This window comes from Biomphalaria glabrata, chromosome 13 (assembly GCF_947242115.1).
Source record: "Biomphalaria glabrata chromosome 13, xgBioGlab47.1, whole genome shotgun sequence".
In the NCBI taxonomy this organism is placed as follows: Eukaryota; Metazoa; Mollusca; class Gastropoda; family Planorbidae; genus Biomphalaria; species Biomphalaria glabrata.
Genome location: NC_074723.1, coordinates 38,045,530 through 38,070,845, shown reverse-complemented (window position 1 = coordinate 38,070,845; position 25,316 = coordinate 38,045,530). Strand labels below are relative to the sequence as shown.

At 33.2% G+C, this 25,316-nt stretch overlaps 1 pseudogene; it reads right to left on the bottom strand.

Moving 5' to 3' along the window:
• LOC129922300 (dynein axonemal heavy chain 6-like) overlaps window positions 1-25,316 on the bottom strand; it is a 46,862-nt pseudogene that overhangs the window by 9,395 nt on the left and 12,151 nt on the right.

Genomic DNA, 25,316 nt, shown 5'->3' with positions numbered 1-25,316 from the left:
ATGAGAAATCAATTTTGAATATTTGTATTTTACATCAAAATATGTTGATCAGTGTTAAGGACAATGTGTGTATGTGTGTGTGTACTGAATGAAGTAATACTTGTACGAAGACGAAGATGCTACTTTCAAAGGTTAGATCACAGATATGGTGTATAAAAAAAAAAAGGAAACAGATCCTCAATTTATTTTAGTCCTAGTTTGAAACCTGCTAATAAACATCAACATCTTCCTTTATAATGTACTTTATATTGAACATACAATTACCTGATTCCAAGTATTTATATTTTGGTTTTAAGGTTTCAGGTCTGAAAAAAAACTTTAAAATTGTCCTTAGACATCTTTGATCTTGGGCATCTGTGACTCGACCACCATAGGTAATCTGTGGTGATAAAAGAAGTTTTAAATCTTTCAACTAATTGTGTATTATACTGTACAAAAAAATAATCATTCATAAATGTTAAACTAAAATTTGGAAATTAACGAATATAGATTAATGTATGAAGTCTTTTATGGATGTATGTAGTTTGAAAATTGTGGTGGTATTTTATTTTAAAATGTTAAAATGCGCAATTGCGATAATAATTAAATGTGAGCCATCTGTGGTCTAATGACAAAATGATACTTTTCTCTCTTGACTCAATTTAGTTAAGGCATCATTAGAAAGATGTGCCCACTTCTGCTACTCCTTTAATCCAGCTTGGTCTCAAAGCCTGATATTGCATGTCTAGCTGCTTAGCAAAATCCATATAGAAAGTCTATAACCATTTTTGTGCACTGTTTTGTCATTTTCGCTCCACATGAAGTTGCTTAAAATGGATAAGAACCTAGGTGGGCATCCAAGTCTGGTCAATTTCAATTACCAAATTATTAATTAAGTTGTCTCAAACTATTACAATTTCTTTTAAAATTTTTCTTTTTAATTACACGTTTATAACAAAGTCATGAAAAGTCAAAAGAAAAATATTTTTGGCTTAGTGTTTTAGAAAGAAACTAAAATATTTATATCTCATGCTGCGCAAATGACAATACACACAATACTCTACCTCTCCTGTTATATAGATCAGTGTCTCCCAAGGGATGTAACCATCTTTAAAAAACATTTCCATGTTGAGCAATGCACACTCTCTGTCACTATCACTAAAAGCGTACTAAAATAAAAATAAAAATAAAATAAAAATAAAGATACGACTTATTTATAAGAAAAACTGTATACATAAATAATTTTTTTTCTAAAAAGATAATATTTTGAAATGAATTACTTTAGGAAAGTGAAGAAATGATCATCCAGAGAGGATTAGTGATATTCAGAAACCATAATATAAAGAGAGAGAGAGAGAGAGTTGCAGAGTCAAGACAGTCTAGCACAGTGAAGTCCAGTACAAGATCAGTACAGTACAACAGTTATTCAATTAGAAATTTTGTGTTGCCAATAGTACACTATTTGGCATGTAATGCATTAGACTCAATAAAGTACACTATTTGGCATGTAATACATCAGACTCAATAAAGTACACTATTTGGCATGTAATACATCAGACTCAATAAAGTACACTATTTGGCATGTAATAAATTAGACTCAATAAAGTATCACCCTATTTGGAATCTGAGTTGCCACATTCTCCCAATTGGTAGCTGTTTTGATTTCAATCAAGAAACAAAGGAGAGAGACACAACAATATCATTATTGTTAACTGTGTTAGGTTCATTATGATTTATTAGTTGTTTAATTAACAGGTCCATATTGCTGCATGTTTTGATGCTGAACATTTTCTTTTTAAAAAAATAAAAGAAATATTTATTCTTTATGTGTGTTTGTTATATTTTTGTGTGTGTTGAGCATTTTAAAAAAATTTTTTATATTCATGAGCCACCAATTCATTTTAGAGCTTGCATTGCCAGGATGGTCTGTACTGAACAAAAACACATTTTTTCTTCTAATTGCATTTTCTATTTTAAATTGAACAAATCTAGTCTACCATATATCACAGTAGCTGCTCCCATAATACAGCCTCTCATTACTTTCAAACATTGATTATCTCTTTATCTCTTTCTCTTTTTTTTTCTACACAGCACAGGGAATAAATTTTTCTAATACCGTACATAACTTCCTTTGCCAGTTGATTAATGTCTGACAGGAATCTTTTATCCAAATAAGATTTAATAACAATATTATATAAGTAATCACCCAGCTTCAATTACTTCTGACTCTATACTGGTATAGTCTTTCACAATTGTTATAAGGAAAGGTAAAAAAATGTATTTTCAATATACCAGGTAGATGAATTTTCTCGAAAAAAAAAAAGGTTAGACAATTATAAATGTTTAACAAAATGTTGTCCTAGTAACTTACAGAAAAGTTTTTATTTTCGAATATCCAGCACTAAATGAAATTTAATAATCTTAACACAGTCAGATGCCCCATGCCTAATTAGCATTAAGTAAGGCCAACTCTCGTCAATTTATTATTTTATATCAGCTTCATGTCATAATTCATTTAATGGGACAAGCCTTAATAAATAAGTTGATTCTTTTGGAATAAAAACAAACATTAAGTTCTAATAATAACAATAGAAACACTGAAAAAACAACAACACAATTCTTAAGCTTTTTCTTTAGGGCCTCACTGGGTTTTGTTTTCCATCTATTTTTTAACATAAATAACTTTTTAATTTTTTTAAATAACTTCATGACACATGTGGCTGAGATTGCTTTTCTATTCCTTTTCATTGTTCAGATTGTAAGGTTTTCTTTGCTGGAGGTGGTAATGGCAATAATATGAATAAAGAGAGGACAAAAGCAATTAAGAAAACTACATGACAAATGTAGAGAGTATAGATTCCCTACTCACCATGAACTGCCAGGTTTCTTTTATCCACTTAGTTTGCAATCTTAGGTACCCTACCCTGATTAAGTGTTGCCTGAAAAAGTATTTTGAACACTGGTGCTAGCTCGTGGCTTAGTTCTTTAAATTAAGCTAATATGAGTTTTCTCTGCCTCAATTCTTTTCTTCTGATCCACACATAAGTCAGCTCTGCAAAGATCTCTATCTGCAGCTGTGCAGATTAGGCCAGATCTGACCATATTTGACAACAGAGTCAACAAAAAAAAGTTAGCTGTGATATTCATACTCTCCTGCCTTGACTACTGCAATCCCGTGCTAGCAGGTAGGTATACAGGACAACACCATCATTCAGCTAGAGCAGGGGTTCTCAACCTGTGGGTTGCGACCTCCCTTGGGGGTCGATTGACAATTTGCCAGGGGTTGCCTAAGACCATCGAAAATATAGATTGTTTTTTTTTTCTATTCTTCTATTGCTGTGTGTGTGCGTGTGTGTGTTAGGGGGCTCGCGTCAGAGTGGGGGATTCTAAAAGGGGTCGCCGACCTTAAAAGGTTGAGAACCGCTGAGCTAGAGCAAATTCAGAACAATGCTGCACGAATGGTCCTATGAAAAACAAGAAGTGATTCTGCTACTGCTCTCTTGTGTACACTTCATTTAATGCAAGAATTGACTACAAAACTAAGAATGTCCTTTTACTTGAGTGAACTAATCACTCCATATGTTAGAGAGAGAGCCCTGCAGTCCATGGACTCAATGTGACATGTTTCTCACTCAAAAGTTATAGTTTGTGGGCCTTTTCAGTGCTCGTCTAAAGGTTTCTAACTCCCCCCCCCCATTGATCTCAGACAAACAGCTTGCTTCACTACTACATTCAAGAAGAACATATCTGTTCAAAACTTTTTTTTTAGATTAATGGGTCATTTTAACACTTGAGTTTATGTCTGTTATGTTATAGCTTTAATAGTATCTAAAAAAAAAAAATTGAATGGGTCCTTACATTACACCTTAATATTCCAGTTCTAGTCTTAACATTACTCTTATTGTAATATTATGGTTCTAGGCTCTAACTGTAATATTCCAGTTCTACAGTCTTAACATGACTCTTACTGTTATATTCCAGCCTAATGGTCCAAATTTTTTCCTCTCAAGAATAACAGCATGAAAAAAACAAATGCCGAAAATGATCTTCCTCCAGTCCATTCCCAGAGCTGTTATAAAAAATGTTTAATTTATATAGAAACAATAACACAAGTTAAGTCAGTCATTATTATTACTAATCTTTAATATATCTTTTTTTTTGTCATTTTTAAATTAAAAAATCAATCAACCTACACTATAATAACAAATATAACAAATATGGAAAAGCTCCAGACCTTTGTTAACAGATGCCTATGCCGCATATTAGGAACTATGTGGCCAGAAAAGATAACTACTATCGATTTGTGAGAGAGAACTAGACAAAAGCCCATAGCCCAAGACATCACAAAACGAAAATGGAGCTGGATAGGACACATCCTGTGAAAACCAGCTACCAATGTTGCAAGGCAGGCACTTGACTGGAACCCACAAGGAAAGAGGAAAGTGGGCAGACCCAAGCAAACCTGGAAGAGGTCAGTCATCAGTGAAGCTGAGGGTACTGGAATGACATGGCAGCAGATGAAGAAAGCTGCTCAGAACCGAGTTCGGTGGAGAGGTGTGGCTGCGGCCCTATGCTCCCTTAGGAGTGCACAGGATTAAACCAACACTATAATAATCCATACACAATACATAGTGTAAATAACATTATTACTATTAACACAGAGGACTACATTATCATCTCTCAATACTATCATAGTGTTGGAATTTATTGTTAATTATTAAAATTTTTTCTAACAAAAAAAAAAGTCTTACCGTGGTCTTCAAAAAATGAAGTTGACATATCTATGAATGCCCTTCTTAGATTGGCTCTAATGCCCTTAGTGCCATTGACACTATTCTGAAGAACACTGACAGGGAAATGTTTGGCAGGCATTGAAGACGGATAGAGTCTAAAGTTACTGTGTAAAAGTGAACTGGTCTCCTGGATATTTTTTATAATGTCTTCCATGGCATTCATCCATGAAGCGGCTAAATGGCAATTCTAAAAAGAATTTTTCAGTTAAATTTAAACTAAATGTTTTGGTTTAAATAACTTTTTAAAGCAAAAAATGTTAAGTCTTTTAAAATTAATACAATCAAATTTTTAATTAATATATTTATAAATCTGGGAAAAAAAATCTATGTTTATACAAAAATAACAAACATTGGTTTCTGTTTAGTCAATGGCTAGGAGAGATTATAATATAACAGTTACCTATATACTTTTTGAAAATGACAATTGGAAAGGTCTAAAAAAAAAAAAAAAATGCTAGCTTCTGTTCCTTACCTGCAAAAAAACCCATTCACCAAATTTGGTTGCATTCTTGATCATTGTATCTGCCACTGGACCTTGACCTTGGCCAAGTGAAATGGATTTCACACTATAAGTGAATAGTTAAAATAAGGAATCAAACCTACAAATTACTTTCTAAATGTGAATAGGAGTTAATAAAAAAAACAACCACCATGTAATTAAGCAATAATTAATTATACATTAATAAAATTTAGGAAATGTCATGTCTTTTGTTAACTCTAATAAGAACATAATAATTAAATTTCCCTCAGCCAGCTTGCTCCAAATTAAAAGTTATACAAAGAATTTATTAAATATATAATTATACTGTATAAAGATAAAACACAAAAAATTTATAGGTTTCAAATAATTAGCACTTCTAGCCTTCTGATGGTATTTTATCGTATCATTAGAGTGATAACATACCAAAGAACTTTCAAAATACAATGGCTCAAATATAACTAGGACTATCTGCCAGAAAATATGGGATTAAAAAAAATATTGCCACAAGAATAGATCCAAATTTTTTAAAATTCCAATGCTCAAGAAAGAAAACTTGAGACAATAAAAAAGCCCAAAACTATAGAACGATAAAGTCTAATGGTTAACCAAGCAAAATAATGCTAAAAATAATTTCAACAGACTCAAAAGTTGAGGAGGTCCTTTGCAAAGGTAGAAGCATTCTTGAACATATACTTAACATTAGACTGTTAAACAAAAAAATGCCTTTAACACCAAAATAAATTGTACATGACTTCACAGATTTCAAAAAACTTTTGACTGGTTTTGGCATCATGATATGTGGCAAGTGATGAGGGAGTTCAGTCATATGGGTAAATTTGAGATTTCAGAAACTCTTGGAAAATGAGGAAGCAGGGGGAACACTGTAATAAGAAACTCTCAGTCTAACTAGAGTTAGAGCCTTGACTTTGTGAATGAGATGATGTAGATCTACTTGTATTAAAAGCTAGTGTTACAAAGAAATCTAGTTCCCTATGTTGAAAAGAAGCTAATTGTTTTGGTTAAAACTTAATTTTCAAGAAGTAACTAACTGATATGAAAGGGCAACAGACTGACACCAGACAAAAAAGATGTCACAAAAATGGCAGCAGTTTCTCCATGTAAGCTTTATGTTTCTCTTTTCCATAACAATCATATTTAAATTCCCATAGAATTTAGCTTAAGTTAAAGAAGACATAATTGGTAGAAAAATAATTTAATGAATATATTTATTGAAAAAATGTCTGTATTTACTTTTCATGAACTCCCATATCTTTAGCAAAACGTAGAAATGATGTTATTGGATCTGATCCTGGAGAAAGAACGAAGACCAGTGGAGTAGTCTTAGACATACTTTCATAAAGTTCTGGCAATGTGACAGGAGGACTTTCAACAAATTGTTTCCCTAAACATTCAGAAACAAACTCTGTCACTGCAAATGTTGTCTAGGATAAAAACAGAATTGACATAATATAAAAGTTAACAATAAATCCAAAAAGGATATAATTAATTGTTTTTCACATAAAACCCAAGAAAATATCTTTGTTGAAAAAAATTTACACACAGTGCTTTATAGTTAGAAGATTATTTTGATCCTAACTGCTACTTTTTTCTATCATTTTCAATGGATCAACAATCTCAATAGCCCCAAGATATCTATTAGCATTGAAGGATAACCCTGGTATCAATTTAGATTAATCTAGATCTAGATCTATTCCATTAGTCTTTCTACCTCAACATTAAGTTAATTCATGTTACAGAGAATATCAACTCCTTTTAAACATTTGAACATTGTGAGTGTAAGCATTGTTTTTAATTCATCATATTGTAAAAAGCCAGAATGAGCCTTTAACTGGGAAGGAATTTGGTTAGCAGGCCATAGATCTAGATTATCCATTTGACTGCCCTAACCCAGGGATCTAAGATGTGATGTGATTTTACAGAGAACCTGTGCCGCAGAACATAGATCTAATATATAAACTATGACCAAGGTAAGAAAACTTAAGGCTATGGCGCAAGATCCTTTGATCCCATTTGCCAGTTTCACCGTTAGAATAGTAGGTCTATGTACTGGTTTGTAAGACGTGAGTATGATGCTCTTTCATTTGGGCACACAACAAAACTTTTAATTGAAAACTCACCCTTTCCTCACGGAAAACTTTAACAAACATTAATTTTTGAAAAGCTGTCAGGCGATCATTCCAATTTCCATTAACTCTATCTGGAAGAGGCAGATCACCATCGTTATATTCAGGGGGATCCAAGACAGCGTAGAGATAGCGCTCCGGAGGAGGATTGGCTCGAACCTAAAGTTTTTGATATAAAAAAAATCATGCTTTCTCAGTTATAATCTATACAATTTTAAAACGCAGAAACTTTCACAAGCTTCTTGCATTCATAACATTGTAAAACCTAGACCTAATGGCCCAAGTCAAGCTGAATATAAAATACATCCTTGTTAATAAAATGAGCCTTTTTAAAATTCTTTAACAGTTATTGTAAAGAAAAACACTTTTTTCTCTTGCCTCCTGTTAGGAACATAATAGAACAATAGAGTCAAAATACACTGAATGACTACACAACACACATCTCTAATATTTGCTGAACACATTCTTATGGATAGTTACAAGCACACGTTTACATAACAACAACAACTGATACATTAAATCATTTTCATAACCTTGACCCCAGACCCCCTTCGGTTCAAATTGTGCCTAGGATTTACAAGGAAAGAACTAAATTAATCATACACCAAAATAATTGTTATCTTGTTCATTTTCTTTATTTCCAACAGTTATTGTATTAACTTTATGTCCATTGCTTACATAGATTGATAAATCATTATGTAAAATGGGAATACCCACTAGAGAAAGTGAAATAAAAAACTTTATTTTTGTCACAAGGCACTATTGTTTTGTTATTGTCACAAGCACTACAATTTTTGTGTGCAAGATGCCAAGTCACTTAATTGTTCCTAGTTGGAGGCTCAAATTTACACTCTTGAATTTAAAGGTTTATGTCTGCATTTTCTGCCTGTTGTTCCTTATGTCTGTATCTTCAAGGTGTTTTTCTTATGTCTGCATTTTCTGCTAATTGTTTCTTGTCTTAATCTTCATGCTTGTTTCTTTTGTCTGCAAGCTTGCTGGTTGTTTGTTAAGTCTGAATTTTTGTGGGCGTCTCCTTAATCTGCATCTTCTGCTTTTGTTTTTTTTTTATGTTTGCACTTTTGTGGTTGTTTTTTCATCAGGTAACTGGCTTGATCAATAAAATGCATTTCGACCTCATGAATATTATCATCATAAGGTTCAACAAAAGCTGTTGCATTTTTGGTGCAAAGATAGCAACTATCTGCTCTTAATTTTACGATCTTCATTTGGTCCATGTGTTCAGCTTTTTAAGATAGTAATAGAGCTTCGTGAGTTTGTGGTCAGGAAATCCTGATATGAAGCTAAGAACTAACCAACCCAATAAATGTGACTGGACTTGCCATCTGAGTCTAATTCAGTAACACTGGAACTAAAATACAGAGAGCTGTACACAGTATACATTAATGATTTCAATGACAGATTTTTATTATAGGTTCATCCAAATGTGTTCAGACTAATGTGAATTCTTCAGGGCCATAAGAAATATAGGGCTTATTTTGATTGTTCATCGCTTTTTGTGTATTGGCTCACCAGGCTATATACTATTACAGAAAATGTGTTTGGATAGCATTACAGAGTAAACAGAAGGGGTAGCAAGAGACTCTTGGGCACAGGATTAAAACAATGAATCTAGAATGACAAAACTAAATTTAGTCATCCTGTATGGAGGCCCCATCAGTTTCTTTATCAAATTGCAATATACTGCAGACAATTTAAAAATTATAATCACAGAATTAATGGGAAATAAAATAATGTAAGAATTCAAAACATTAAAACACATTTTTTTTAAAGAGATTGGTAATGAGCCTGGGCTCACGGAACGCATTTGTGCCATGGTTACTATGCCACAAACTGTAAAATATTTTGTATAATTTAAAACCACAATAAAACAATTTAATATAAGACAAGTGATTAAGGCATATTTCTCATTCCAAATGCTAGGACAAATTCTTAAAAGTGCTATTTATTTCCTATGCCTGAAATGGGTTGCCTGAATCAGCCAGAAAAACAATGCCTTTGCAGAGTTAAGTCTCTCATTATTATGTACAAATAGATTAAAGAGACAGATTTCAAAGAATGAAACGATCTTTTTTGAAGATATGTCCTAATTATTAAGTAGCCTTCAGTTTGATTGAGACTGATTGTTTTAATTTTTTTTTTATGGGTAATGCATTTTGTTATCATTATTATTACCTCAGGGCCTTTATCCAGTCTTATCCATACAGGTGTTTTATCCAAATCATAATGGATGTAACGGAAGTCTTCAAATGTGTCACTCATCTCGCAGGCCATTTTCCAAACATTTAATGGAAGCCACATTGTGTTTTCTGGTTTGGGGACATTTTGCTGTAGAAAATGTCATGGCTTTTAATTAAAAAAAAAAAAAAAAAAAAAAAAAAAAGTTTTTATTTACTAGAAGTTGTGTGTTCTATAATTGTTTGACCTTCCTCATTCAGTGAGATTCTAAATAATTAATAAATATGTCAAGTTGTCAGTGGTGACTAAGTTATTGATTCTCAATGGTTATATAAATTTAAACTCTCAATGATTTGAATAAGCTATATTTTTTAAGTTATACAGAAAATTCTGTGGCATTCAGCATTTTACATTTCATGAGATTGAAACCTCCCTTTGTAACTTCTTATGTGACTAAAGAGGCTAATCCTTGATACACAGCTGCAGTCACAGCAAATCACTATTCCATACAAGTGTACTATTATTTAAAACTTTTTATTCCTAATGTATATAGTAAAATGATTACACATTTATATATCTCTAGGAAGTCATTTAAATCTGTGAAGGCATTTCCTAAAATAAATGAAGTTGAAATAAGAGAAGAAGATAAATAATAATCAAAATGTCTAGTACCTTCTCTATACCTCCAATAGGTCCACGGAGAAAAAAATTCCACTCCAAGGGAGTTATTTCCCCTTCAGTTTTCATAATCTCTGAGCAAAGCAAAAATGAAAATACAAGCTTGTGTTTTTCAAAGAGACCTCTGAAAGAAAATCAAAGCAACCACTAGAGGAATATCTCATTTCACATGTCACAATAATCTGTAAGTAAGATCAAAGTTAATTTAGTTAATGAATTCTTTAAGATTTACAATATAAATAATGGGTACTTGACATTAGCTAAGAAAAGGCTAGCTTCATAACACCCTTGTTAACCATCAGTAATAGAAACAGATGACCTTTGCATCATCTGCATCTGAAGGATGTGAAAGGGGACCAAGCATACTACAAAATAAAGCATGACCCACAAAACAAGATATACTAGAGGCACTATGAGATATATTTGATTATTTTATGGCCTCCTTCAGTCATGAAACAACTATTGGTCTCATGTAATTGAGATGAATACATAGGCTATGATTGGAACCATGTCACACACGCAGCAGTCCTCCCCCCTTGCAACCAGCTGATCTATCCAAATGAAGGTTAATGCCAATAAAGTTAAGGAGTAAATTTTATCGGCATCCCAGACTCTGCCAGGGTGTAGCACTGTAAGCTGCCCCAAGGGTCACTGGCTCTTGATTTTTCTTCAGGGTTGACTACTGAAAACTTTCCCCATGTTTGGATATAGCTGCAATGAGTAGAGATTTGAATTAGAGTTTTCCTTCTCCTAGGTGGGTAGCCAGCAAGCTAAGGAGCCCCCTTCCTGCCTGAAGATTACTTGTTAAAGCACCAGAGCTCTTCTTTACAGAGAACAGTTCAAGCCGGATCCAATATCTGAGTTGGACTCTAGTTGTCAGAGGCTAGTTGAGACGCATGCCTTTGGAAGCATTTTATAGGCAGTGGAGTGCTTTTTTTTGCATTACACCAATTCCAGTAATGTCAATATTACTGAAACCATGAGACACAATGCAGGTAACAATACAAGAATTACCTAGAAACATTCTTGTAAATACATACTGTAGTCTCTTCTAAGCAAATGTCCAGTCGTGTTTGAAGGTTATCGGACTTCTCACTGGTTGAGATTGTATTGTTAAATAGCTGAATAAAATTTTAAAATAATAAAATGGTTAAGATGTTTCTGACTGAATCCTAAGCATTTGAAACATTGGAAAAATAAAGGCTAAAATTCAAATTAAACTCAGACATGATTGCCTAACTTTGGACTGGACCAATTTTCCTTTCAGACAATCAGATGATGGGGAGGGAGATTTTTATTTTTTTATTTTATTAGTAATGTGGGTGTAGGGGAGAAAACTACTCTATTCTAGCATCATTTCATTTTTCAAATTTGTTTCAGATTTTCTAAAAAATACACCAAACTAATTTCTACTTCATACTCATACAGATGGCTCCTCGGTCCTTTTGACTACTGCCTAGTCCTGTTTTCGAACCCTACCAATTTATTACAGAGGCACAGATGACAAAAAATGTTGACACCTTGTAATTCATTCTTTTAATCACAAAGAAACAATGGATTTTACAGAAGAATCCCATCTAGCCTTGTCAAGAACCATAGCTGCAGTGCTAAAATTTGTTGCAGGTTGGCGTCATTATCATCTAATATACCGTCATTGTCATCTAATATACCATCTAGCAAAGCATTCATGGATAATAAAGATTATTATTATAATCGGTTTACAGGGGTAATGTTTAAAGTGGTTCTGCCCATCAGCAACACAATACACAAAGAAGCTAAACATTTTATAATGAATTTTCTAAATTAGTTAATAATGACACTGTATCTCAAACTTTAACTGTAAATAATGGATATTTTGGATAAGACATATACTGATTGTCAAAGAATATGAGAAAAAAACACATGTGCTTATACATGAGTAAATTATCTGTTTTTAATTGTTATGATTATCTATCTGGCTGCCTGGAAACACTGGACTCAGATTGCCGGGTACTTTATCAACTCTAATAAACTATGTCAAATACTGTACAGTTGGAAGTTTGAAAGACTGCACAGTCACTTCACTGTAGAGAACCTTACAAAAAGGTACTGCTCTACTTAATAGAATCATACTAGACTATCTGTTTTGTCCCGAACTGAACTTGGACTCTACCAGACTATCTTGACTCTGCCACCTCTTCTCTTTATAAAGGTCCCCTGAAGGCCTACTAGGAAATGACAGAATGTCCCCAGACCTTTTTTAGACAAATCACATGACCACATCACAACCTATTTTCAAGTAGAGTGTTCCTGAAGGGCCGTCCCTCGTCCCTGTTCACTGCTAGCAGTAAGCTGGCTTCTGTCACCTGTGTGAGCTTGTCATATGCACATCTAACCTTACCCATATCAATAAGTTCATTTATAACAATATCATTTATAAATACTTGCAAAATGTATATTAAGTAAATATGGGTAAAGTTAAAAAATTTATATTTATACATGGGCCCACTATCAACTTTGGGTACTAAGATCAATACTTATTGGTTTAAGAATGAAATTACATATACTAATGTGATGATTTATTGGCTAATCCATTCCTTTACCTGTTTAAAATACTTGAGAGAGAATTGATACATGGGATCTACTTCCCCCCATGTCAGACACCACAAAGTACATAACCGAACCCCTCTCAGCAACACAGCGATATTTCTCCCGGGCTACACTGATCTTTTCTTCTGTTGTCTCGGATTCAGCAAGTCTTTGTTTGATAACTGCTGAGGTGACCTGTCAAGAAACAATTCAATGTAAGTCTTTGATAACTGCTGAGGTGACCTGTCAAGAAACCATTCAATATTTTTCTTTAAGTTGATCAGAATTAAAAACTAGTTAATACATGTCTGCTATACATTTTACTTATTTCAACAAGTGTATCTACACTGTTACTTGATGTTTTTACTTTAAATTGGCAACTAAAACCAATTTTTTCCCAATAGCATTAAAATTTATTGGTAGACACCCTCATGATATAATTTTCTGGTAACATTTTTAGACCCATTTTAATCTTAGAATTTTGTTTAACTTTATGAACATTGTTTTTTCTTGAACCAAGTCTAATAAAACCTAATGGTATTTTTTCTGTTTGATTTCTAGTCTTCTACATCTTTGTTTTCTAAATCACATTATAATTATATGATCATTATTACATATTAAACTCTGCTACTGGAATTATAAAAAAAATTATTTTAGTGCTGTGTTACTTCTGCCGAGAGATATAAGGAATGAGAGATCCTCAAGATGTGCTTGGGACATTTGATTGATGCTTTAATGGTCATAAACACCCACATTACCAATGGAAACAAGTGAAACTCACACATGTGAAACTCTCACATTTCAAGGCCTATGTGATACTTGCCTTAGAATCATTCAATGTATTGATAAGTTCTTCATTGTCCAATATATTTCCTTCCGATTCAAAAAGTAACTTAAGAATTTTATCTTCAATAGATTTCAGCTGGTTCTTATCAGCATTGATTCTCATGATGAGTTGATTTCTTTGTTCTTCCAAGTCTGGTCTCTCTAAACTGACAACATCACTACAACCAAAAGAAAAAAAACAAACAACCTTTTCATGTCTGACCTTTTAAATGTAATTAGTTGAAATTTTTACTGTTCCTAGTTGAAAATTAGTCTATTTAAAAACAGATTGTATTCCAAAAAAAAATTTCTATTTCTATTTTCATAATCAAAACAATAAAACAATTACATAAATGTAGGTTTTATTTTGGTAATAAAAATTGTAATGTATTTAGTTTAACTAATCTTATTTTTTAAAAAATCTTTTTAACAATTCGACTGGTTAATTTAGTCTTGAAACAATGCTTTGGATATTAAGCCAGAGCTAAAATAAAATGCATGTAACTAAAAAAAAAACAGATGAAAAAGAAATTTTCAACCTAAGAAGTTGATCTTCAAGGCCTTTCTTGGTGACTGTGAAATTGATAACTGTTACTTTGATGCAGACTTCTGGCAAGTAATGTGGATTAGACAGTTTGGTGGTCATATAGAAATGGAAGTTTCGATCATAGTCTATATCGCTATCCCCCAAGCGAATCAACACAAGCCCACCCTGAAAAAAGACAACGAAAAAAAAAGATTAAAAAGTAATTTTTATTTAATCAGAATGTTGGCCTAAAACTCTACACATTGGGTATCACTTTGAAAATTTAGTTTTTAACTGCAAGTTCTATCCTTCCAATCCCTTTTAAGCTCATTCATGACAAATTCAATTATAATTTCACTTATGCTGATTTTATTTATAATAATCTTATTAATTACTAGTTGATTCATCATGATTCTATTTATGGTCATTTCATTTATTATAATATTATTCATGCTAAGATTTTTCCTTATCGTTTCATTGACGGCAGCCAGGTAGTGTGATATGCTGACTGGACTGTTGTTCGATGGTCTCAATAGTACCAGATTCATAACCTACAGCTCAGCGAGAGGTTTGGTTAAAATGAAATTACCATCAAATCTGAAGGAACATGTGAAATATTTTACATGTGAATAGACTTCATTACTTTTAGAAATATTACAAGATAAACTAACTTTTGTTTTAATTCTAAAGATTACATCCAAAACGCTGTTCATTGAATACTTCCTGTAAACATGAGACACGAGCTAAGTAAAAGTAAAGTTCCCCTTTCAGACCTTGCTATCTATGGGGCAGATGATGTTAAGGTCATCTGTTTCTATGGCCAACAGTTAACAAGCAGGGTGTTATGTGGCCAGTACAACGACCAATCGCCTTTACATTCCACAACTAAAGTCGGGTACCCATTAGAGTTGGGTGGACTCAGGAGCAAATGAACTCCATCTTATATTTTCTTATATTTCCTATAAATCTATTGTGAGAATAAACATAAAACTTAGTTCATTCCCTTAGAAAAGGAAAGAAAAATTATCATAAATCAGCCCATAACATAGTTATAATGAGAATAATGTTTGAGAATGTTTAAAATATCATTATCAAGATTTCAATCTACAAAGGAATATGGTAGGCAGACAAGATAAGGTAAGATGATCTGTTCTCTGCTATATTATAACAAGTAGGCTCTGACCAGAAAATAATTTTCTAATTGGACATACGTTATGACTACATATACTCTATTCAATTAAAACCAGGAACATTCCAAGAAAACCACTAAGGAGACCAGATACAAAACTATGAAATTCATTGAAAGCATTGGCAAATGGGGAGGGGGTCGGAAGCATTCCAAAAAGTCATCCTTAACCTTTTATGTATTATCATTTTAGCCTCGCATTTTTTCATTCACAGTTACCTACAACACTATACTATTTATTTGTGTACAAAATATATTTTGATAACTTCAGCAACCAAGACAGGTGTTCTAAAAGATTACAGTAACATTTTTTTCCTCTCTGTTCAACAATACATTTGCATCTGAACACTCTGCATTAACACAGTCCTGTACATCTCTGAGAATTCTGGGATTAAAACAAGCAATAGCTTTACTTCACATATACCTAATTAGGCACCCCAAAAAAGTCAAAATTTTTGGATCTACTCTTATAAAGAAACATGTTAAGTCCTTAGAAATGAAGCATTTTCATAGTGTCAAATTTGATAAAAGTGACCTTACTTATGAATATATAACTGAAAAAGTCAATAAGGTTACATAAATGGTTCAATTACCTAAAGGAGTTTAAAGATTGATATGTTACTTGTAATGTAAAGCACTTTAGTTATAGATGGAGAAATGAATTGAATGTTGCACTGACCAAACCCTCAAAACATATTGGAGTCCAAGGGTAGATTATGTGAAGTTGTAACAAGTCAGGAGACATAACTCCATCATTAAACCTTTTTGCTTTTACAAACACAGCTTTTACACACACAGAGAAAATTTTGGTATACAGTAAAGTGTTTAAATGTTTAGATGTAATAGAAAAATGTTACCTGTATAAATGTTTGTTTTAACAAGACAGGTTCTAGTGCTGGATCCAAAGCTTCACCAACATCCTCCATCAAAACAGGTAAACCTGCTCTTATGCAAGCTTCCAGTGTTCTCAGAAAGTTGGAATTTGATAATTTAATAATTTTAAGCTTATTTAGAGCCTCTCTATTTCTGATCCATCTGTTGGCCTGAAAGAAGTGTCAACAATAAAACTCAGCTTTAATCAATACAAGTACATACTAGAAACATTATTTGTTTACTTAGAAACTTTACCTGTTCTTGTGGGTCAATCATCAAAGGCCACCTGCGACCTTTAGTTACAAGAACAGCGTTTTCAATTGACACAGCATCTCTTGGCAGACCATCAGCATTCCATTGTCGAATTTCATATATATCTGCCAAGACTGACACAAGCGTCATATTTTCTGTTGCAGGTATTTGAAGCTCAATCAATCGTTTAGTCCAACCTGTAGAAAAGTTTTTGTATCCAAATTATTAAATACATTCAAATGTCTTATAATGAATCTAAGTATTCATGCTAGATACATCAGAGTATTTCAGTCATGTCAATTGGTCGTTGCGGTAATATTTAGGTTATGTTATGCTACTTTCTTAAAAATGTTCTTTCTTAATATAAATATATATCATTCATATATATATATTAATATAAATATTTCTAAAAGTTTTTAACAAATAATTAAATGTGAGAAATACAAGATACAGTTAAGTTAATAATAGTAAAGTTCCCCTTTCAGACCTTGTGGTCTATAGGGCAGATTATGTAAAGGTCATCTGATTCTGTGGCCTATGGTTAACGAGGGTGTCATGTAGCCAGCTCAACGACCAACTGCCTTTACTTTTCCCCAACTAATGTCAGGTACCCATTAGAGCTGGGTGGACTCAGAGGCGCCCAAGGATCCTGAAATTAAATATCCCAGTCTTCACTAGGATTCAAACCCCGGACACCGGTTTGGAAGTCAAGCGCTTTACCGCTCAGCCACCGCACCTTCTAAGTTAATAATAATTGATGTAAAATATTTTGTTTCTAAACTACTAAATCATATATCTGAGAGTAAAGCATAACTAAATAATGAAAAATCAAGCTAGACCTAATAATATTTTCAAGAGTTATGAGAACAAGAAGTTTGTATAATTTGATGTTTGGCCAGGAAGGTATACAGTCTCAAATGATCAATTCAAAAGCAGAAAGCAGGAGGTTTGGACTAGAAAGTAGATTATCCTTATCTTTGAAGGAACATCCATAACATGTAAAACATTTTATAAACATTTTTTAGAAACAGCCTTCACCATTTTCAAAACCTAATTCATTTTGTACTATTCATATTTTCTTATTGAGGATGATTAGTTGTCATGTATCAAGATTAATGGGCGATTAGGAAAACTTACAACTGAAATGAATCAAAAGCTGCTACAAAGGTCTAAAAAATGTATTTATGTATCCAACACAAGACTTAAGCTAGTCAAAAAACAATCAGTTAATATGGTATAAGCAGACATTGCATTAATAAAGGTTTCGTTTTTTAAGTTTCGGACATTCATTCAGAAATTAAGATTATCATGTACCAATCTAAACTTCTTGAGAACCAAAGCAGACAGCAGTGGGAAGGGTTCAAACTGATGACAGTTCTAAAGGCATACCACAAGACCAGTTTGCTCTCTTAATGGTACTAGTTTTCAAGGGTGTCTGTATCTAAACATTTTAAAAGTACATTGTTTTTGATGTTTAGACTTACCTTCTACAAGTTTTTGCCTGTAAGTAGAAGTAAAGGCTCCATAGTAAGCTACACAAGCTGCTGCTATAAAAACATCTCCTACTACATTTTTCAACTGTACATCAAAGTTGGCAACACTTTCCTCCCAGCGAACCTATAAGAAACATGATGTAGAAAGGGAATAAATACAATGGCCTCCTTCAGTTGCAAAATAACTCTGGAAATGAGAAATGAGATGAATTCCTGGGCATTAGTTATGGTTGGAACAATGTAACCCAAACAGCTATTTTCCAATTTCTCTGCACAGCTGATGAATCCAAAGGAACAGCAACTGCTGATACAGAATGCGAAATGCGGTGGCGCAGGCTCTGCAAACTGCCTTGTCTGCTCCTTATTTTTCCTCAAGATAGACTCCCAAAGCCTTTCACATATTTGGGTATAGCCGCAAGGCAGCAGAGGTTTGAATTCAGTTTTCCTTCTCCTAGGCTAATGAGCCCCTCCTGCCTGAAGCTTACTGGTTTAGGCACTGGTTACACATTTTCCCCAGTTAGTGATAACAATTCTCCCATATCTAACATCTAACGGGTAGAGGCTGTTTGTCAGAGGCTATCTGAAAGCCATTGAAAGTATTTTTTAGGTAGTGGAGTGCTTATATCCATTACCACTTTTAACAACCTTGCAGAACAGAGAATAAATATTTCAAGGAGTAGAGAATAAATATTTCAAAGAGCAGAGAATAAATATTTCAAGGAGCAGAGAATAAATATTTCAAGGAGCAGAGAATAAATATTTCAAGGAGCAGAGAATAAATATTTCAAGGAGCAGAGAATAAATATTTCAAGGAGCAGAGAATAAATAGTTCAATGATAAAGATGAGAAATAAATGAGTTTTTAGTAATGTCCCATTTCTTATTTCAACATGAAATCATGAGATTGAGATGTTGTTTTGGGATTCAAAGATAGTTGAGCTACTGAAATGTATATTTTTTAAAGTAGAAATATGAAAAAAAATCACACCAAGAAAGTGACAAAATCATTGTAGTCTCACAATTCTTTCCAAGATTGTGTGTCATGCATGTCTCATCTCCAATATGGAAATATGGTTTTAGTGAATGAATGCACATATTTTCAAATCGTTAATTTATTCCTCAAGGTGATATTTTTGTTTGATCATTTCAATTTATCTTTGATATTATAAAAACTACGCCCAGTAGGCCAAGTCTGACTAAGAATCATATTTTAATGTTATAATAGTTCTCATAGATTTTAAAATAACCTACTTGTTCATCAGCTAAGGCTGTTGTCAGTTTGGAAGAGCGTTTCAATCTGGCGGCAGTCACAGCCATGTTTCTTTCCAAACTTTTTTTTTCAGCCATACTCTTGTCAAAGACAGCCTGAAGATTTTTAATTTGTTTCTCCACTTCAGCCAGTTGGTCTTGTTTAGCTTTGATGACACTTAAAACCTCATTGAGAACGTCTTGAGCCTCAGCCAGTCTGACAAGGAAGAGATAATACATCTTGTAATAATAATATACCAACTATACATATACTTCTGTAATAATACTATATATATATCCCATGTTCCACTGTCAAAGTGACATCATTATGATTTATTACAAAGTTTACTAAGTAATGACCACTAAAATTACATTAAAACAAGTCTAAGAAAACAAATATAATTGAATTTTTTTTTTACTTATACCTAGAATGATTTAAAAAATAGCAACGCTTTGACTGCTAATTATTTAATGCTTTGACTGCTAATTATTTAATGCTTTGACTTCCAATTACTTACGCTTGTTTCTTTGGCTCAACTTGTTTAGCTACAGCAGAGTAAACATCAATTGCTCGAACCCATAGGACTAAAGTTTTACAAGCCTGGACGAAGAATAGATTTATCAAACAACATTCCATCATTACTCTGTGGTCATAAGAGTCTTCAAAACATTAAATCACAAATATTTTCAGATAAGTAGTTAATGATTTAAGATGTACATTCACTATGAAACTTTTCCATAAACAATGTAATTACAAAATATAATGTCTACTAAAAAAAAATATAAATGCATCTATAGACATTTTTATTTTCACACCAAATACAGAAATTGTTTTTCAGCTTAGAAGATTGCTGGTTGGCAAATAAAAAAGAAGAAAAAAAAACAAACAAAACAAAACAACATTCAATGAAAAGTGGAGTTGTTTTGACATACTGTGGGCTTAACTTATCAGACAGATCATTTTATTAGTACAACATTTGTGGGTGAATGTTAGACTGTGTTACTCTTCAAGTCTCTGATCCAAATAAAAGAAATGATTTCACATTCACATTTTGTTGTGTTTTTTTTTAACACCAGATCTTCTGTAGAATATTAAACACATGACTAGCCTAGTTGATCTAATTTTAAACATCTATGTTAATCATCCTTCTTTGCTTATGATGCTTTCAATATAGACAGTATCATCTCTTTCTACTAGGTTTTCTCCTTGAACTTGTAGTTGTGCTTCTATGATTTTTAAATCAGTTTTCTCCACTTCTATAATGATCTTGTTTCATTTTAAATGAGCATGTTGTAGTTTTTGGAGGCAGATATCATCTTGTGAAATCTAGATCCTCCATTTTTTTTTGTCCATTGAATGCATGTGTTGCCAGCTTTTTACTTTTTCATTATTCAGTCTAATCATCATCATCATCAAACTCCATTAGAGTGAGGGCTTGAGAGGCTCAAATCCTCTCTTGCAAAAGCCCTGGACAGAAACCCTGCTGTCTTGCGTAGTGCATAAATGTCGCCATACAGGTTGAGAATTTTGGGTTTCCCAGACCTGTCGAGACGGAGATCAGCAAATCTGGGGCAGTCAAACAGAATATGAGGCAGGGTTTCCTCTTCTTCCCCGCAGCGGGGGCACAGTGAATCAAAATTTGGCCATAGCCGCGAGAAATATGAGCCAACAGGACAGTGGCCTGTCCTGCACTGTGCTATAATAGCTTGCTCAGGCCTGGACAGCCTCCACCACGGGGAGTGCAGTCAGGGCGCCTCATGTGCTCCCAGACTCCACAGGCTTTTTGGGACTCAGTCTAATGAGTTTTTAGAAATAATTTAATGATTCCTCTGACAATAAAATAAGTTACCTTTGAAACTTTGGCTACAACGTCAGGTACAAAACTTGGCATGGATGTATATTTCCTGACTTTAGCCAGCTTGGCAGCTGGGACATTTTCTTAGTCATATTCATAAATTTTTTTAAAGAAGTTTGTGTCTGCCAGCATGGCTTTACAACTCGCCCAGTCTGTCCTGAAAGACATTATTGCATAAGCAATCAACATTTTAGTGCAATGAATTACTAAAGGTCACGGTCATTAGACGTTCACCAAGTATAAAACATTAATGTTTCGTTTGTTTATTCCACTTACTTGTTGCCTAAGAGAATGGCAACAGCTTCTAGAACTGTCTGAACAAGTTCTGGAGGTTTGGTAAATACTCGTATCTCAGCAATGTCATTTTTGTCTAGTGCTAACAAAGCCTGAAAGCACAGAGTCATAACAGATCATAGTCATTCTTATTAATCTTAATCTTATATAATACAGACGTTACTTCAAAAAAGAAGATGATTACGTCCTACGCATCATGCATTTAGTCATGCATATTAACCAATGACTTAAATTCTGCCAAGTCACTGGTTTTCCTGGCTAGCTCAGGCAACCCATTCCATGCTCTAATAGCACTAGGGAAGAAGGAGTGTTTGTACAAATTTGTCCTAGCATATGGGACGAGGAATGTGCCTTTATCTTTGTGTCTTTCAGAGTATTTTATTAAATTTTGTTTTTGTATTTGAAGATTATGGTTCAGTGTTTTATGTATGATTGCTACTTTACTTTTGAGCCTTATTATAAAAACTAAAACAAATAAATTCCACTTATCTTATTCATGGTTAACCAGTAACACAGACTAAAAACGCAAAATACTTAGGTGTTATGATAAATGAAAAACTGCCATGGAATCCCCATATTGATTAAACTAACAAAAAATCAAACAAAGCATTAAGCATAACTAAAATGCTTGTTAGGCCAATAATAGAATATGCATCCTCTGTTTGGGACCCCTCAACTCAAGAAACTGGAACAGACACAAAATAGATCAGTGAGATTCATAACAAATGAATATTCACATTTGACTAGAGTAACACCTTTAGTAAAATCACTAAATTTAGAAAGCCTTCAGGATAGAAGATTCAAAAGTAAGGTAGCAATTATACATAAAACATTGAACCAGAATCTTCAAATACAAAAACTAAATCTAATAAAATACTCAGAAAGACACAAAGATAATGAAATTGACATTCATGACTGTGAAATGCTATTTATTATTGCACCTCATGGCATGAAGTCGTGTATGGCAGCATTATGAGATTGAAGACAAGGAGATTATGGTCATCAGTAAAGAACATTCTTACAAAAAAAATTTTTTATCAAAGTGGGCAACTCTCAAGATACCCAACCTTTTCATGCCATGTGTGCGGTTTGTTTTTCAAAATGAAGATAATCTTCCATAGCAGTCTTTGAGTTAAAAGAAAATGAGATCCTTGTTCAATGACAGAGAAGGAACAACTACCTTGTCATGTAATGACACTTTGTGAAAGACAGAAGATACAAAAGTCAAGTAATAATAATACATATTTCAAGGAAAACCAAGAAAATAATATACAAAACCATAATAAGACCAGCAGCAATGCATGGAAGTGAGACCTGGACACAGACTAAGACATCTGAAAATTTACTTAATACTTGGGAACAAAAATTCTTAGGAAAATCTATGGTGCCATACAGGATGAAACAGGGTGAATGACACGCACTAACCATGAGATATATCAATTGTATGAAGACCCACCAATAGTGACCAAAATAAAAAGAAAAGACTACGTTGGGCAGGTCACCTTGAAAGAATGTCAGATAACAGAGGAGCGAAAATCGTATACAGGCAAAAAACAAAAGGCAGGCGACCCAAAGGCAGACCCCGAATGCGATGGATTGATGATGTGGAAGCAGATTTGCAACAATTTGGGGTTAGAGCGTGGAGACGAAAGGCCCAGGAGAGATCTGAATGGAAGGATGTGTTGAAGTAGGCCAGAGCTGTAGCGCCACTGGGATGGGATGGAATAATAATACATAAAACACTCAACCATAACTTAAAAATACAAAAGCACAACCTAATGAAATACTCCAAAAGACACAAAGATAAAGTAACAAGTAACATTTCTTATTCCATCTGGTAGGACAATTGGTACAAGTGTTTCTTCCCTATTGCTATTGCAGCAAGGAACATGTTGCCTGAATCATCCAGGACAATCAAGACTTAGGTGAGTTTAAGTCTGTTATTAACTCACATGACTAGATTAACAAATGGATATGCTTAATCTATAACTCTCTTCTGTTTAGAAAGAGTGTCTGTAATTTATAAAAAATGTTTTACTTTCTCTGCAACTTCCAGCGCAGGTAGCGCCTCGTTCAAGTCTCGCTGAGCATCATCTGCTATAACCTGAGTTTCTTCAGCAGTTGTTTTCGCTTTGGCTTCATCGATAGCCACCTGTTTCTGAACCTGATTGATAAATTGAAAGAAAATGTTACCCATACATATTAAATATTTCATATTGATTAGAGGTTTGAAACAATCCACAGCAGCAATTTCTGAGCCTAATCAGAACAAAGTAATAGATAGATCAAAAGCAGCCTAGAATCTCATTAGTGCATTGAAATACTGTTGGAGGTCTTATGTTCTTAAATGTTGACTGGTTTCTACATCAGATATTAACTTTAATAATCACTCAACTTATAATTGTTATTATCAGTGAATTTTATTACACTGCAATTGTTCAGGGAACAATACCAGGAAAAAGAAGAAAAGGCAAAGAAAGTGAATGGAAGACAACATCAAAGAGTGGACAACCCCGTCACTGGAAGAGATTCTACTTAAGGCAAAAGACAAAGGAAAATGGTCTACAGATCATGTGTAGTGTCCCAACAGTTGAACAGGCTAAGGGATAAGTGAAGGTGATGTTTTCATGGTCTAGAGGTGCTGACTTTTCAGGTATTTGAAACAAGAACAGTAATTTTAATAGCCCTTGAATTTCAATATAATATACAAAAAAGCAGAGATTTGTTTTCTTCTTATTTCCTACAAATCAAACAATAAATAGTCCCAAACAAAGTCATAGGGCTTCAGACCTCAACTAGAATTTATCTACATAATAGTGTCACCCCTTTTATATCTATTGATTGAATCAGGTACATTTGCATTCTGTTGTGTTAGGTACTATTCAGCCATTGCTTGTCCTTTTTTTTTAAAATACTAATTGCCAAAACAGCTTTTAGTTCATCAAATCTTAAAATGTATCATTAAAAAGTACAATTAGTAAACAATGACCTATGTACAATTTTATTTTCTTAGCAACCACATTTAAAAAGGAACATCAATACTATATTACTACTAAAAATCAGTAAGTTTAAAGTACAGATTATATTTTGACATGATTGTTTCTTTAAAGTAAACTTTATTAACATTATGACTTCTTTAGTCAAGTTTTGTAATCCTATTTCAAATATAGTGATAATATAAAGTTCATTTCTGTCTCTCTTTGAACATATATACATATATTTTTTTTTTTCAAAAGCTAAATTAGAGTTTGACAGCAATCATCCTATACTTTCTTAATAATTACCAATACTACCATACCCCTGATGATCATTTATTAAAATTACATCATTCAATGAAACTTGAACTCATACAACATTACTTGTCCCAACTTCAAAAATTAAATAGTTAAGATAATTGAATGATGAATGCACAAAAATAATGCATTATGTTATAAATAGAAACGTCCTATTTCCAAATGTCAACTAACAACATTAGCTTTCTCTTGATCTATTTGAAGTCTTTCCATCAAGGCAGCAGTGTCAGCAGACTTCTGTTTAAGTTCAGGCTCTAAGGCAACAAGTTCTTTCTTCATATTGTCAACCAAATCATTGGTTGAAAACAGTTTGGAAAGTCCATTAGCTACTCTCTCACGAGCAGTCTTAATATTACTACAAGAAAAATATGCAACAGAAGTATATTAAATAAACCAACATGAGTAAAGCTATTAACATTTTCTACAGCCTAAACTAATATGTTACTATTCTTTTGTTGATCCTGATTTGTGCTTACATTATAAGATGTCTAAAAAACTAATTGATGTCTATAGACGCTTATAATGATACCATTTGAACTATCCCTTTTTAATACAACTGCACTATAATAATAGTAAGGCTTTTTCTTTGAGTCCAAAGATTAATGAGGAGTACAAAATATTACATGGCTACA